This window comes from Paroedura picta, chromosome 13, assembly GCF_049243985.1.
Source record: "Paroedura picta isolate Pp20150507F chromosome 13, Ppicta_v3.0, whole genome shotgun sequence".
NCBI classification, from domain to species: Eukaryota; Metazoa; Chordata; class Lepidosauria; order Squamata; family Gekkonidae; genus Paroedura; species Paroedura picta.
In genome coordinates, this window is record NC_135381.1 from 27990228 (window position 1) to 28004146 (window position 13919).

General features: G+C 46.2%; 1 protein-coding gene across 2 annotated transcripts in view; it reads left to right on the forward strand.

Annotated features, from left to right (window-relative positions):
• The first annotated feature begins 437 nt into the window (after positions 1-437).
• The window catches only part of STAG2 (STAG2 cohesin complex component), a 100669-nt gene continuing 87187 nt past the window's right edge, over positions 438-13919 (forward strand). Inside the window, exon 1 of one of the 2 annotated variants that reach the window (XM_077308513.1) lies at positions 438-816. The gene's annotated coding sequence lies outside the window, so the exon portion shown is untranslated. The remainder of the gene's footprint in view (positions 817-13919) is intronic. The other variant, XM_077308514.1, reaches the window with a different exon arrangement.

A 13919-nucleotide genomic window follows, 5' to 3' on the forward strand; every position in this document is an offset into this window, starting at 1 on the left:
TCCTGCAACATCCCACTAACTTCCACCAACGGGTCTTCCCCAAAGTCCTGGCTGTGCAACCCGAGCCAGCTTTGCAAGAGCCTCTCGCGCCCTGGGGCCCCGCCTCCTCGCACAGCGGCGACGTGCAGCCCAGCCCCGCAGTCGAACGCGCAGGAGAACAAGCGGGGCGGGGTTGTAAGGCAGCCGTGACGTCCCCAGAAGGCGGAGGAGGGGGCGGTGGCTGAGTCGGCTGCGCCTGCGCGGCACCTTGTTTACCCCGCTCTTCTGAGCGCTCGCAGGGGAGGGGGAGGAAAGGAATGTCGGAAACCGGAGTCGGCCTCTCTTGCCCTCCTTCTCCGAGTCCTTCCGGCAGATGTCGCTCTAGGCCCGGCCGAGCGGAGCGTCCTCAGTGGCCGCCAGGTGGCGCCTGCGCCCTCCATTCGCTCGCTAGCCGCCGAGCTGTGAGCACCCCAAACAATCCCCAGCGCCGCCGCCGCCGCCAAATTAAATAATCCGCCCGCTTCATTCTCCCCCCCACCCCTTCCTAGCGCTCAACCGCCGCCCCCCCCCCTCAGCTTAGGTTCGGCCGCGGCTTCTAGGCCTTTGCCGCCGAGGTCTTAACGAGAGGGAGGAGGAAAAAAAAGAGAAAGAAAGAAAAGGTAAGGGCGGTTTGAGTAAGTTGGCCTAGAAGTGGTGGTGGAAATAAAGGTAGGGGCGTCTGTGCGGAAGGAAGAGAGGGAAATTAAAAGGGCGCGCAAGGCCTCTCAGGAGCCGTCACCGCCAAGCAAGGCCGCTGGGCCTTCCTCCGCCGTGACGCCGCCGCCGCCGCCGCGAGAGGTAAGTTCGACAATGGCGTAGAAGCTTCTAGAAGTTGGGGGCTTGTTTTTTTTATTCTACCCCCTTTTTTTTGAGGGGGAGGCGAAATCTTGAGGGGGAGGGGAGGGTTCGGAGAGGCCGCCGGTCGGCGCTGGAAAAGAGGCCGCGGCGTCCGACTGAGGGAGAAACGCGCAGGCAAGATGGAGGACGCGGGGCCGAGAGAAAAACACATACGCCCACACACTCCGACTCTCGACCTCCTCCCCGCCCCAGAGAAAAGGTGGCGGTGGAGGGAAAAAGGCAGGGAGGAAAGGAGGAAGGGAGCCCGGCTGTGGCGCCCGACACGGAAGCCCTCCCTTCCTCCTCAAGGTTTCCCTTTCTCTCCTACCGGGTGAAGAAAAAGGGCCTAGGCCCGCCGCTGAGAAAATGGAGACGCTCCCGTGTCTTCCTTCCTTCCTTTTAAATTTCCCCTCATGCTTTCCCTTCTTGCTGTGCCCTTTCCTCGATCGAAAAACGGAAATTGTTTGGGGGTTGTGGGCAAGAAGTGTTGGGGGAACTGTGCGTGGGTGGGAAAGAAGTGGAAAGGTAGACACGCTCACACAGGCTTGTGTAAGGTGTGTAAGGTGTGTGTGTGTGTGGGGGGGTGTCGGTGTTGAGTTTGGAAACGTAAAAAGACATCTTCCTCGGTCTCCCCCCCTCCCCCCTCCCGGTCATCAAAGAGAAGGCGGGTAGCCGGGGTGCTCAAAAGCAGCAGAACAAAGTTTGAATTCAGTGTGCATGGCGTGCTCAGGAAAGTTCGCCCCTTGAATGAAACTTCGTTGGGTCGTAAAGGTGCCACTGGACTTAAACTTTGTTTGACTAAAACACAAGGAAGAGGGACTCTTCTCTCTTCGCGTTAGCATAATTACAACGTAGTGGGCAAGGTTTGGAACTTACCCAGAGCTCAGGCTGGTACATTAAAAAAAAAAAAAAGGCGGGGAGGGGGAGAGATGTTTCGGGATAGAATGGGAAGGGCGGATGGGGGGAGTTAGTGTGTGAACAGAAGCCTCGGCTTAACAGGCTCTCCTGCTTAGGGAAAAGTGTAGTTATTTGTGTGCGTGAAGTTAGATTTCTCTGATTTTGTGTGTAAGGAGTGACATCCTGGGCTTGTTTTAGAAGGCTGGAATTATGTGGCGTGTGAGCCACAAGAGGTTGTGTTCGGTGAGACTCTGAATAAACATGCTCAGGACAGAGCTGCAGAGGTCTGCAACTTTTCCCCCTCCTGACTTTGGAAAGAGATGGGGTGTGTGGGAATGCGTCACAGGAGGAACTTCAGAATTTTCTGCCAAGAATAGTTTGCTATAATTGAAGGGAGCAGGAAGAATATTTCGTTTCCCTTCGGTCTACTTAGGAGTCTGGTGACACTGAATTCAGTAGACTACACCCAAGTAAACCCGCCTAGAATCGGCGCCCCAGACATGTTGTTGACCCTTTCCGGTCTTCTCCGCCTTTGAGTTTCGGGCTGATTTCATTTCGGGGAGGGGAAAAAGAGACTGTAAAGAAAAAAAAATGTCCAGGTTGACTTTTTGATGTCCGCGTGCTACAGAGAGCCCAGCTGGGTCGTTCCGGGCGGGAGGGGAAGAGGGGGAGGAAGATTGTTTAATAGGTATTTTTGGCGCCACTTTTGTTTTAGAGACTAGCTTGTCACCCCCCCCCCCCCTTCTCAGCTCTCGCAGCAGTTCATTCGATTCTTCCCGCTTTACCAGTCACATTTTGGCCCAGTGTAGTCGTCCGTTCCCCCCCTCCGGTCAGTGACCTAGTTCACTGTGTGTATCTGTGTGCGTTGGGTGGGGGGGGGAGTAAAAATGATGAGGTCACACGGCCCGCGATGGGAAGCCCGGTTCCGGTTTCCAAAGTGCAGCCGCGTTTCTTTGTGATTTGGCCAATACTTGGGGTTTGATACCATCGGGCTAGTTATTAGGAGAACGGTATCCGCGCCCCCCTCCCCCCTGTCTTGAAGCGTCGCACCCTGTTGCTAAACCGCGCTTTCCAATGAGTTAAGGGGGTGGGTCGATATATATTGTAGCCGTTGAATTCTATTTGTTTATACTAACGGGGATGGGGGCGGCAACAAGGCCCTTGCAGGCACTACAGCAGTGGTCCCCAACCTTTATTAGGCTGGGGACCGGCAGGGCATCGGGCCGCGCCCGCAGGGACCGCGCGGGCCACGCCCACGAGCCGCGCCCGGCCGCGCCCGCGAGCCGCACCCGCGAATCGGGCCGCGCCCGCGAGCCGCGCCCGGCCGCGCCCGCAGGCCGCACCCGCGGATCGGGCCGCGCCCGCGAGCCACGCCCGGCCGCACCCGCGAATCGGGCCGCGCCCGCGAGCCGCGCCCGGCCGCGCCCGCGGGCCGCACCCGTGGATCGCGCCGCGCGGGCGCGGCCCGGCCCGGCCCGGCCCGGCCCTGGTTCCCTCTCCCCGCCCTCCCCGCAGTAAGAAGCTTCCCGGGCCGCAAGCTTGCGGCCTGGGAAGTTTTTTACTACGGGGGGGGGGCGGGGAGAGGGAGCCGCGGCCCGGCGCCATGGCCTTTGCGGCCCGGCGCCGGGCCGCGGCCCGCAGGTTGGGGACCACTGCACTACAGGACATCTTGGATCCTCCAACCGTTTGTCCTCTAGGGTTTCCACAGCGCAGCCGTAGTCCTTATTCGGTAGTTCCCTTCTTTCGAGGAGGTGCGTTTGATTGCCACACCCCATGCTTGTTTCTAGGTGAAGCTTGGCTGGATCCCTCTATTCCCCCCCCCCCCCCGATGTTGGCTCTTTTCCCCTTTGAGGCATCCGAGTTGACCTGCCGAGCAAAATTTTCTCTTGTCGTCGCTTCTCTTGAGGAAAAGAGTTTTGTTAGCAACATGGTTGTGGCTGGGAGCGGGCGGGGAGTCGAGTTACCGAAGTGCGTCACACGGAGTTTTTATGGGGCCTACTCGACAGCCTCTTGTGTGTGTTTCCGTCTTCGTAAAAATCACCCGCCCCTCTCCCTTTTGCTTTCCCGGATTGGTCAGCCACACTAGCCGAAGCATCTAGCTTCCTTCTTTCAGACCAAGAACACTGCGGTGGACTTAATTGTCCTGAGGAAGGGGACTGGGCTGTGAAAACATGAGCGGATGGGCCTTGAACAGAGAAGTGCCTCTGGCTGCAAAATTACTTCAGTTTGTTGTCAATATGGGCAGTCTTTGCTCCTAGAATGATTGTTGTTAAAGATCTAGCTCTGATTATCCAGTCAGCTTCCAAAGGTAGCAAGTGTTTTTAAATAAGACATTTGTGTGCTTTGTGTAATAATTGGAAAGTTTTAAATTTTGACCATGAACATTTTAACAATTTTACAAACTCTCCCAAGCCTGCTTCCAGAGAGGGATAGTCTCTAAATCTAATAAAAATTCTAAAAAGTATAACACCTGGCTGTCAGCTGCACTCCAAGAATAATTATGAATGAGTCATCTATAAATGAACAGACAGAATAATGGTATTCTGTAATATATATTTCTGCTTAACACATAATTAACCAAGTGGATAAAGGAGTAGAGTATACATTAACCAATGTAGTATGTGACCCAATTCTAATAGGGAAGAATTACACCTCAAAATAAGTAGCCTTGTTGAAGTAACACAATAAAATCAGAGTCCAGTAATACCTTTAAGACCAACAAAATGTATTCAAGGCGTGAGCTTTTGAGTGCAACTCTTTGTTGGTCTTAAAGGTGCTACTGGACTCTGATTTTATTGTACCCCAAAATAAGCAGAAGGATTTGGCCTGCACTATCCACAATATTAAGGGCATAATCACATAAGTTTGTAATACCTGGGCCAAGGTAGTTAACAATTAGATATTTGTGCTCTGGGGTTGCCACACAGTTGGTAGGATTGTTTTATCACGTTTTATTCATTTTTTATAATAAATAATAATAATCCAGATAAAATAAAATATGCTGTAAGCCAGTGTTGCTTGGAAGGGCAGGGTATAAATAGAAAAAATCAATAAAATAAGGAAGACACTGACATAACAAGTAATGGCAAATAAAGACCTCTACCCCAAATTGTGTTTTAATAAAACCTCTAGCTGATTGTGCAAATAAAACAATATTACATATTTTTTCAACACTCATACAAGCACTGGTATTAATTCTAATGTGACACCAATGATCAACTCCTGCCGAAGAGAGGTAGTTGTTAAGATTCTACAGAGAATCACCACAACACAAGAACGTTCATAGCAAAATATACCCACCCCCATAATTTCAAAAAACATGGCCTCATATCTAAACTAGTAATCCACGGCACCTTTAACAGCATGACAAAAAACATTTAAAACTTTACCAAACTGTTGTCATAGCATTCTCCTTCCGAGGTGGAGGACATCTTGGATGGGGTTTCCTGCCATTTTCTCTGCAAGGCAGGACTAAAACCTCTTGACTTCCTGTCTTCTGGAAAGGGACAACCCAGTCAAGCCAGTTCCCTTCCTGTCTTTTAGGGGAGCACACCTATTTCTGGCTTGCTCTGACTACCTCTCTTCCTTAATAAACACTCCTATAATTCCTAATTCCCTTGGTCTTCTCTTTTTACTCTCCCTCTTATCCTACTTACACTCTTATCTTCTCTTTGGAATTTGTGAAAGAGACTTTTCTTGTGAGTAGGGCTTTGGTCCTTGTTTTGTACTTCACCGCCAAAGAGCTCAGGCATGCTTTTCAGCCACGCCCCCTCCCCCCTGGAGTGACAACAGAAAGCTTTCTTTTAGATGAAGAGGCTCCCTCACACATGGTTCGTGACTGCGAAGACTCAGCAGTTCAGGCCAGAACGTTCCTTTTATGGGCTGCATCAGCCGTGGCAGGGGGCAACGCGGGACCAAATGCTAGTGATGAAGGCTGCACAGACAAGGCGGGAACCGTGCTGCTCAGGCGTGAGCTGCCATTTTGTGCTCCCACTATTCCTGGGCCGGCTTTTCAGGCGGCCATTATTGAGGTCACTGGCTGTTCTCCATCAGGACCTCCCTCTTCCAAAGGACATATAAGTGGTCTTGGGGCCTCTTGCTTCCCCGGTTGACTGGGCTGAGTTCATTAGAGCCACTGAGTGAACAAATGGCCTCCATGACCAATGGCCTCCAGGACCATGACAAAGTTAAAAAAACAGACAGGGACTGCTCCTGTTTATCCCCCAGGTCCATCATTTGGAGAACCACCCTCTTAGTCACAGTTATCTTAGGGTCCTTACTGGCCTTCCAGTGCAGCACAAAAAAGACCCAGACTGCACTCTGAAAATTCAGAATTCGTGATTATTGATCCAATCAAGGGATAATATTGAGTTTTTATCTGATGAGGACAGTGAGGAAGATTTACTCACTTACTTACTTAATTGATTTCTATACTGCCCTTCCATATGGCTCAGGGCAGCTTTAAGGTCCTAGAGCCTTCTAAAGAATTTTAAAAATCTGATGACTATCAGACTCCGCTTTCTAAGGCTTTGGTTGTAGATCTTAAGCAGCGTGCCCCACAGGCTCTTAAACAAGAGGACGATAAAATTAATAGATTAGGCATCACTGAGTTTTTTCCCCACTGTAGAAACAGCTGAAAAACTTTACCCATTCCCCCATTTTTTTTTAGAAAAACGTCAAAGAAAAGTAAACCAAATGCATGTATAATTGACAATTTACAGATTTTATTAAAAAGCTCTACACTCTTGCTGAAAATGCTGAATGCATTCTACAAGTACTCATTTTTGATGTGCCTATTGCAGCTCTTCAGAGCCAGGGACTCCTGTCTGAAGATGGACCGGGATCCCTCAGTCACAATTGACAGGAAATCTGACTTTGGATTTAAAAAGGCACATGAGGCCATGGCTTTTAGGGCCTCTTTGATCCTTTCAATTGCTAATAGGGCAGCCATTGTTTGGTCTAGAAAGCTTTTGCAGATCATACCTGAGGGAAACAAAAGAGAGTTAGGAGCCTCTTTTTCTGTGGGTGCACCCTTATATATTATGATTTTTTCCGCCAGATCCTTAGCAGCCACTACTGCAGTTTGCAGGTGTAGTTGGCTCAAAGCTTGACAGGCAGATTACAATTCTAAATCGATAATTATGCATAAGCTTTTCAAGATTGTGGGAAACCCTTTAAGTAGAGACTAGAGTCAAGCAGAAAATAATGCCAAAATTCATCCACAAGGGGAACAGAAAATATTTCTGACATTCCTTTTGGATGCAAGGCATGTTGTCCAAGTTTAGATAGGACTTTTGTAGGGGATCCTGGATACAGAACAGAGGTCAAGCAAGGAGGAGATACTTCCAACACAAGTTGCAAAAATTTCAGAATAACCAACAAGATAAGAGCGACTCAAAACAAAACAGAGCATAACTGTCTAGCAATCCCAGTGGAAAGTCGCCTATCCCAATTCCGGGAGAGGTGGTCAGGTCCTTCAGTGGACACCTGGGCCTCTGAGGTAGTGGCTTCAGGTTACAAAATATAGTTTCTATATCTACCTCCAGATTGATATATTTGTTCTTGTTGTTAGCTGTGACGTCATGTCTGACCCATCGCGACCCCATAGAAAATTGATCCTCCAGGCCTTCCTGTCCGCTACCATTCCCCGGAGTCCATTTAAGCTCGCACTGACTGCTTCAGTGACTCCATCCAGCAACCTCATTCTCTGTCGTCTTCTTTTGTCCTCAGTCGCTCCCAGCATTAGGCTCTTTTCCAGGGGGTCCTTCCTTCTCATGAGGTGAGAGTATTTGAGTTTCATCTTCAGGATCTGGCCTTCTAAAGTGTAGTCACAGCTGATCTCCAGGACTGACTGGTTTGTTCGCCTTGCAGTCCAAGGGACTCGCAAGAGTCTTCACCAGCACCAGAGTTCAAAAGCCTCAATACTTTGATGCTTGGCCTTTCTTATGATCCAACTTTCACACCATACATTGCAAGACCATAGCCTTGATTAGAGGCACTTTTGTAGGCAGGGTGATGTCTCTGCTTTTTAGGATGCTGTTTAGATTTCCCACAGCTTTCCTCCCCAGGAGCAAGCATCTTTTAATTTCTTTGCTGCAGTCCCCATCTGCAGTAATCTTGGAGCCCAGGAAAATAAAATCTGTCGCTACCTCCATTTCTTCCCCATCTAGCGTCCAGAACATTCACCTCCTTTTGAAACCCCCCAGGATTTATCACTGAAGGTAAAAAACCCAGACACAGACGAACATACAAAGCCCAGGAAGGGCCAGATGGAGTATCCAAAGCCTCACGAGTCTGGACAAAAATATCAACTCATGGTTGCTGAGAGGCTGCTTCCAGTCGCTGTGCCAGACTGCAGATGCCCCAGAGAGCCAGAAGAGGTTTGGGGTTCTCCCTGCATCACAGATATCACACTTTTGCATTGTCTGACATTCATTACAGTGATACTTTCCCAGTGCGTGGATCAGTGCAAACAAAATGGCTGCCTGACATGAGGGGGAACGCTCCCAGCGGAGCTGGCTGCACTGGAATCAAAATAGGTGCCGCAGCTTAACTGAAGCTGCTGATTGCTGCCGCCTGCCTTACTTGCCCTTTCTCCGTGCTGCCTTTTTCTGGACTTGCAGATAAATTTTTTTGGCTGCTCCGGGGCTGCCACGGTCAGCAAACCTCCCAATTGAGTGCAGTCCACCAGGCCCATTGCTCCACCGGCCACTCCTTGCAAGCCCAGGACATCCGACTCTGATAAGAAATCGTTGTTTATTAAGCCAGACAGCATGTGGGTGATTAGGCCCACTCTGAACTACTACGCAACAACTTTTAAACGGTAGTTATTTCTATTTTTTTTACTATAACAACATTAACTATAATAACAACTATAACTCCTATCTATAAAACTAGAACATTTAAGCAGAATAAGCCCCCCGCCTGAGAAGAAGAGGGGGGGGAGAGAGTTAAATGGAATCTACACTAGTCATACTAGAAAAAAGCTGTAGAGCAAATGCATACACAACCGCAAGGCAGGAGAAAAACTGAAACAGATGGGCTTCCAGGTAGACAGGAAGAGGAAGCAGTTTTTTAGTCCTGCCTCCCTAGCAATAACGGTGAGAACCACCTAACATGGATGGAGTCCTCGAACCAGGGGAGAACACCTAGTTAAGTATTTATAAGTGGGTATTTGTCTACGGAAAAACCTAAAAAGGTACCAATAGACAGCAAACTGTTCTTGCTGAGTAAATAAATAACATGTAACCAAGCAGGCAATTGAAAAGATAACACTAGTTTACATAATGCATTCAAACTTCCATAAATAACATGTAAAGTTCTCTACCAACACTAAGAACTTTTTAGTACAATCACTACAGAACAGTTAGTCACGGGATGTTATCCACGTAGCTACCACTGTGTCAAACTGATGATCCACACTGATTACTCTGTATTATTATATGCATATTGTGTGATTACTAAGGACAGAATATTAATTCCATGATATAGTAATAATTATTTTGCCTTCTAAATACAGGGGACGGGAATGGTGGCTTGGTATCACAGTTGGAGCAGTCCACAAACACCTAGTTTCTTTAAATGAAACAAATTCTTCTGGCCCAGATGAACTGTATCCAAGGGTACTAAAAGAACTTGCAGGTGTCATCTCTGACATTTTTGGCACTTCTTGGAGAACAGGTGAGGTGCCAGACAATTGGAGGCAGGCAAATATTGTCCCCATCTTCAAGAAAGTGAAAAAGGAGGCTCTGGGTAATTATCGACCCGTCATCTTGACATCTGTAGCTGGCAAAATTTTGGAACAAATAATCAAACCTTGAACAGCTGGAACTGAGAGCTGTGATTTCTAAGACTCAGCACGGGTTTTGCAAGAACAAGTCATGTCAGATCAACCTTATCTCTTTTTTTGAGAAAGTGACTACCTTGCTGGATCAGGAGAATGCCGTAGACATAGTTTATCTGGATTTCAGTGAAGCTTTTGATAAGGTTCCACATGATATTCTTGGTAGAAAGTGACTACCTTGCTGGATCAGGGGAATGCCGTAGACATAGTTTATCTGGATTTCAGTGAAGCTTTTGATAAGGTTCCACATGATATTCTTGGTAGAAAGTGACTACCTTGCTGGATCAGGGGAATGCTGTGGACATAATTTATCTGGATTTCAGTAAAGCTTTTGATAAGGTTCCAAATAATATTGTTGTTCACAAATAGGTAAAATGCGGTATGTATCCTAGTTCTGTCAGGTGGATCAATATCTGGTTGACAAATCGTACCCAGAGGCTACTTGTTAATGATTCAGCATCTTCTTGGAAAAGAGTGACAAGTGGAGTACCCCAAGGATCTGTCCTGGGGCCTGTGTTGTTCAACATATTTATAAATGATTTGGATGAGGGATTAGATGGGATACTTATTAAATTTGCAGATGATACTAAACTGGGAGGGGTAGCAAACACAACTGAAGACAGCAACAGAATACAGGATGATCTTGATAGGCTCGAGAAGTGGGCTAAACTGAATAAAATGATGTTCAATAGGGACAAATGTAAAGTTCTGCATTTAGGTAGGAAAGAACATACACCAATATAGGATGGGAAAGATTTGTCTTGCTAGTAGTGTGTGTGAAAAGGATCTAGGAGTCTTAGTAGACCATACATTGAACATGAGTCAACAGTGTCGCCTGGTGGCTAAAAAGGCAAATGTGATTTTGGGTTGTATAAAAAGGAATATCGTGTTCAAATCACAGTGATGGTGATGGTACTGCTTTACTCTGCTCTAGTTCGTCCACACTTGAAGTACTGTATTCAGTTTTGGCCACCCCAGTTGAGGAGGATGTAGACAAACTGGAGAGTGTCCAGAGAAGGGCAACAAAGATGGTGAGAAGACCAAGATGTATGAAGAAAGTTTGGGGGTGCTTGGTCTGTTTAGCCTAGAGAGGAGACGACTGAGAGGGGATCTGATAACCATCTTCAAGTATTTAAAAGGGTGCCTTATGGAGGATGGAGCAGAATTGTTCTCTCTTGCCCCAAAGAGACAGACCAGAACAAATGGGATGAAATTAATTCAAAAGAAATTCCATCTAAATATCTGGAAGAAGTTCCTGACAGAGCGGTTTCTCAATGGAACAGGCTTCCTCGGCAGGTGGTGGGTTCTCCATCTTTGGAAATGTTTAAACAGAGGCTAGATAGCCATCTGGCGTAGAGGCTGATATTGTGATGGCAAAGGTTTGGCAGGTTACAGTAGATGAGCAATAGGGATGTGAGTGTCCTGCATAGTGCAGGGGGTTGGACTAGATGACTCTTGAGGTCCCTTCCAACTCTATAATATGATTCTATTTTATGATTCTAAATTCACCAACAGGCCTTTATATTGCATGTCATGTTTACAGAATTCAGAATATTCATTCTAATTTTGAACAAGTTATGCTCATACTCGTGAATGTTGTGAATATGCAAAAGCATTCTCATAATTAGTAAACTGTTTCCACCAATTTGAAATAACTCCAATTATAGGAAGAGAAACATTCCAAGTTCTGTATCTAATTTCACATGGTATACACAAGAAGCAGAAGAAAACAGTAACAAAAACATTTTTGGCACCAACTACATGCATGGCATAAACAAATTATCATCATCATCATCATTTCTATATAATTCCTTTATACCAATAGTATAGAATAGTACAACTTGAACAAAACATCCATAAAGCCACCTGGCAGTAAATGCCCCTGATAAACAGATTGCCCAACAATATTCTGATCATCTTTCCTGCGTTCTCATTTATCCTGCAGTCTGAAGAGTATAAAAACAGGAATCTCATCTGTGCAGTTACCTATAACTTCTTACCTTCACCACAACCTTCTGCAAATATCCTTTCTTTCTCTTAAAAACTCTGAATATGCAAGAGGACTAAGGATAGAGGTGAGAATCATGGTTAATGTCTGGTTAATAAGACAAGTCATAATCTTGGATCTCCAGGGAAGGGAGACCGTTTGTGGATCTCTGAGATGAAACAGGTTATCCCTCTCCCCCTCTAGACCTCTCCTTAAACATTCATTTTCATTAAAAAAAATCATTTTTATAAAAATATTGGTCCTGAATTGGAAAAAGAACAGCCAGGAAAATCTGAATCTGTAGCCTCCAATATAAGTTGCCCATAAACTGAAGATCAAATATACAAGCAGTCCAACCAAGATTATCTGGGACTGATTGCCAACTTGAATGAATGACCAGTTCAACAATTCATGAGTTTTCATGATTCATCTATTTGTATTCTGGCAACAGCTAGCCAGCAGCCACAAAGCAGCTGATGAGGACATGACAGTAATGTCAATTCATTTCCGACTGCCTGATTTAGCAGTCAAACCAGTATATAAATATCATAGTTTGTGTGCTTATGTGTGTGTTTATTTATTTATTTATTATATTTATATACCACTCTCCTCGAAGGCTCAGGGCGATTTACATAAAATGTCTAAACAATAAATGAAACAGGGAGTCTGGGAGAAAAATAAAAAGGCTCGAAGGGACAAAATGCAAAATGAGGTACCAGCATCTGTATGCTGTTGGGAGGTGCATGCCAGAGCGGCCCAGAGGAAACTCTTGCCTGCTCTGCTGAGCTGTGCGCCCACTGGAACATGCTGAGACGGAAATGGCTGTAACTGCCGAAGATACCTGCCAGAAACCAGTCATCAACCCTTGAAGATCGAGGTCGATGAGGGACCAGAGAACTGTGCACTCTGCTGATGATACTCCTAGCATTCTCTTTACCACTCCTGAGAAGAAGGGGGAAGAAGCCACTGGCCTGGTAAGGACTGCAAGCGAGCAAGGCCCATGCACGCTGAGATCTCGACCTGTAGTTGCCCTGTTCTTTGGCCTCTCTGACATCAATACCTTACATCAATGCACTGTTTTAGCTTTTTAAAGCCAGAAATATACCAAACCTGAGAGGGGCAAATTATTTGTTGCCTTTATTGATCTAAAAGCAGCCTTTGATTCAGTCTCCAGAGGAAAAACTCTGAATAAAATTAGATAATGTAGACCAGAGTTTCTCAAACTTGGGGTCACAATCCCATTTGAAGCCTCTTAGCTCCTTCACCAGGTTCGCCAGGTTGGTGGCTGCTGTGATGGCAACAGGTGGCAGGTGGTGGTGGGGAGCGGGCAGAGGCCGGAGGCAGCGAAGCCATGGCAATGACGGCTGCTTTGATTGTTGTGTGCCTGCATGCGCGCACACCAGCCACGAGCATGTGCTGACGTCACAGCCACCACCAAAGTTTGGGTCGCAGCAAAGGTGAGGTTGAGAATTCCTGATCTAGACATAGCATCTTCTATTAAAACAGCTCCATCATAACAACTACTGCCAAGTCAAATATTCTACAGAGGGAAATTTCCTACTAAAAATCCAAATAAATATAGGAGTTAAACAAGGTTGTATTCTTGCTCCTCAGTTCTTTAACCTCTTCTTAAACAATTTGCCCTTCTATTTTGACAAAATGAATGGCTATCCTCCCTTACGTGGCAAAAGATCCACTCCACTTCTCTTATATGTGGATGACACATTAATCTTATCTAGAACTTGAGTTAGTCTAATGCGCTATCTACAATTATTTATAGATTAATGATAATCAACTAAAAATAAAATTTGAAAACTAAGATTATGGCTTTCGCAAACGCCTGTTACAAGTTTCCCTGGAAAATAAATGGTAATCATATAGAACAGGTAAAGCTCTACAAGTACTTAGGCATAAATTTTACTTATAACAGATGGGCAAGCCATAGAGAGAAAACTACAAAGTCTGCAAAGGGCCATTTATCTGTTTTAGCCAAGTTTTACCACCAAAAAGACAAGAAAATTCTTCCAGTGTCCCTCGAAATCCATGATGCTAAAATAATTCCTCAGATTCTTAATGGAATACCAATATGGATGGAAGTGTTTAATAATAAATTAAAAAACATATAATCCTCCTTTTTTCAGAAACCTATTAGGTATCCCAAACTGTGTGACAAATAATACACTTGTCACACACCTTGACCAACAGAGTCTAGAAGCCAGGGCTTGGCTTCAGTCCTTTAAATATCGGTTAAAAATTCATTTCCCTGCCCAACCAGGTAGTCTGCTGATTAACTTTTTTTTGTGAGAGTCTTAGTCTCTTATAAAATATCAAAGAAAC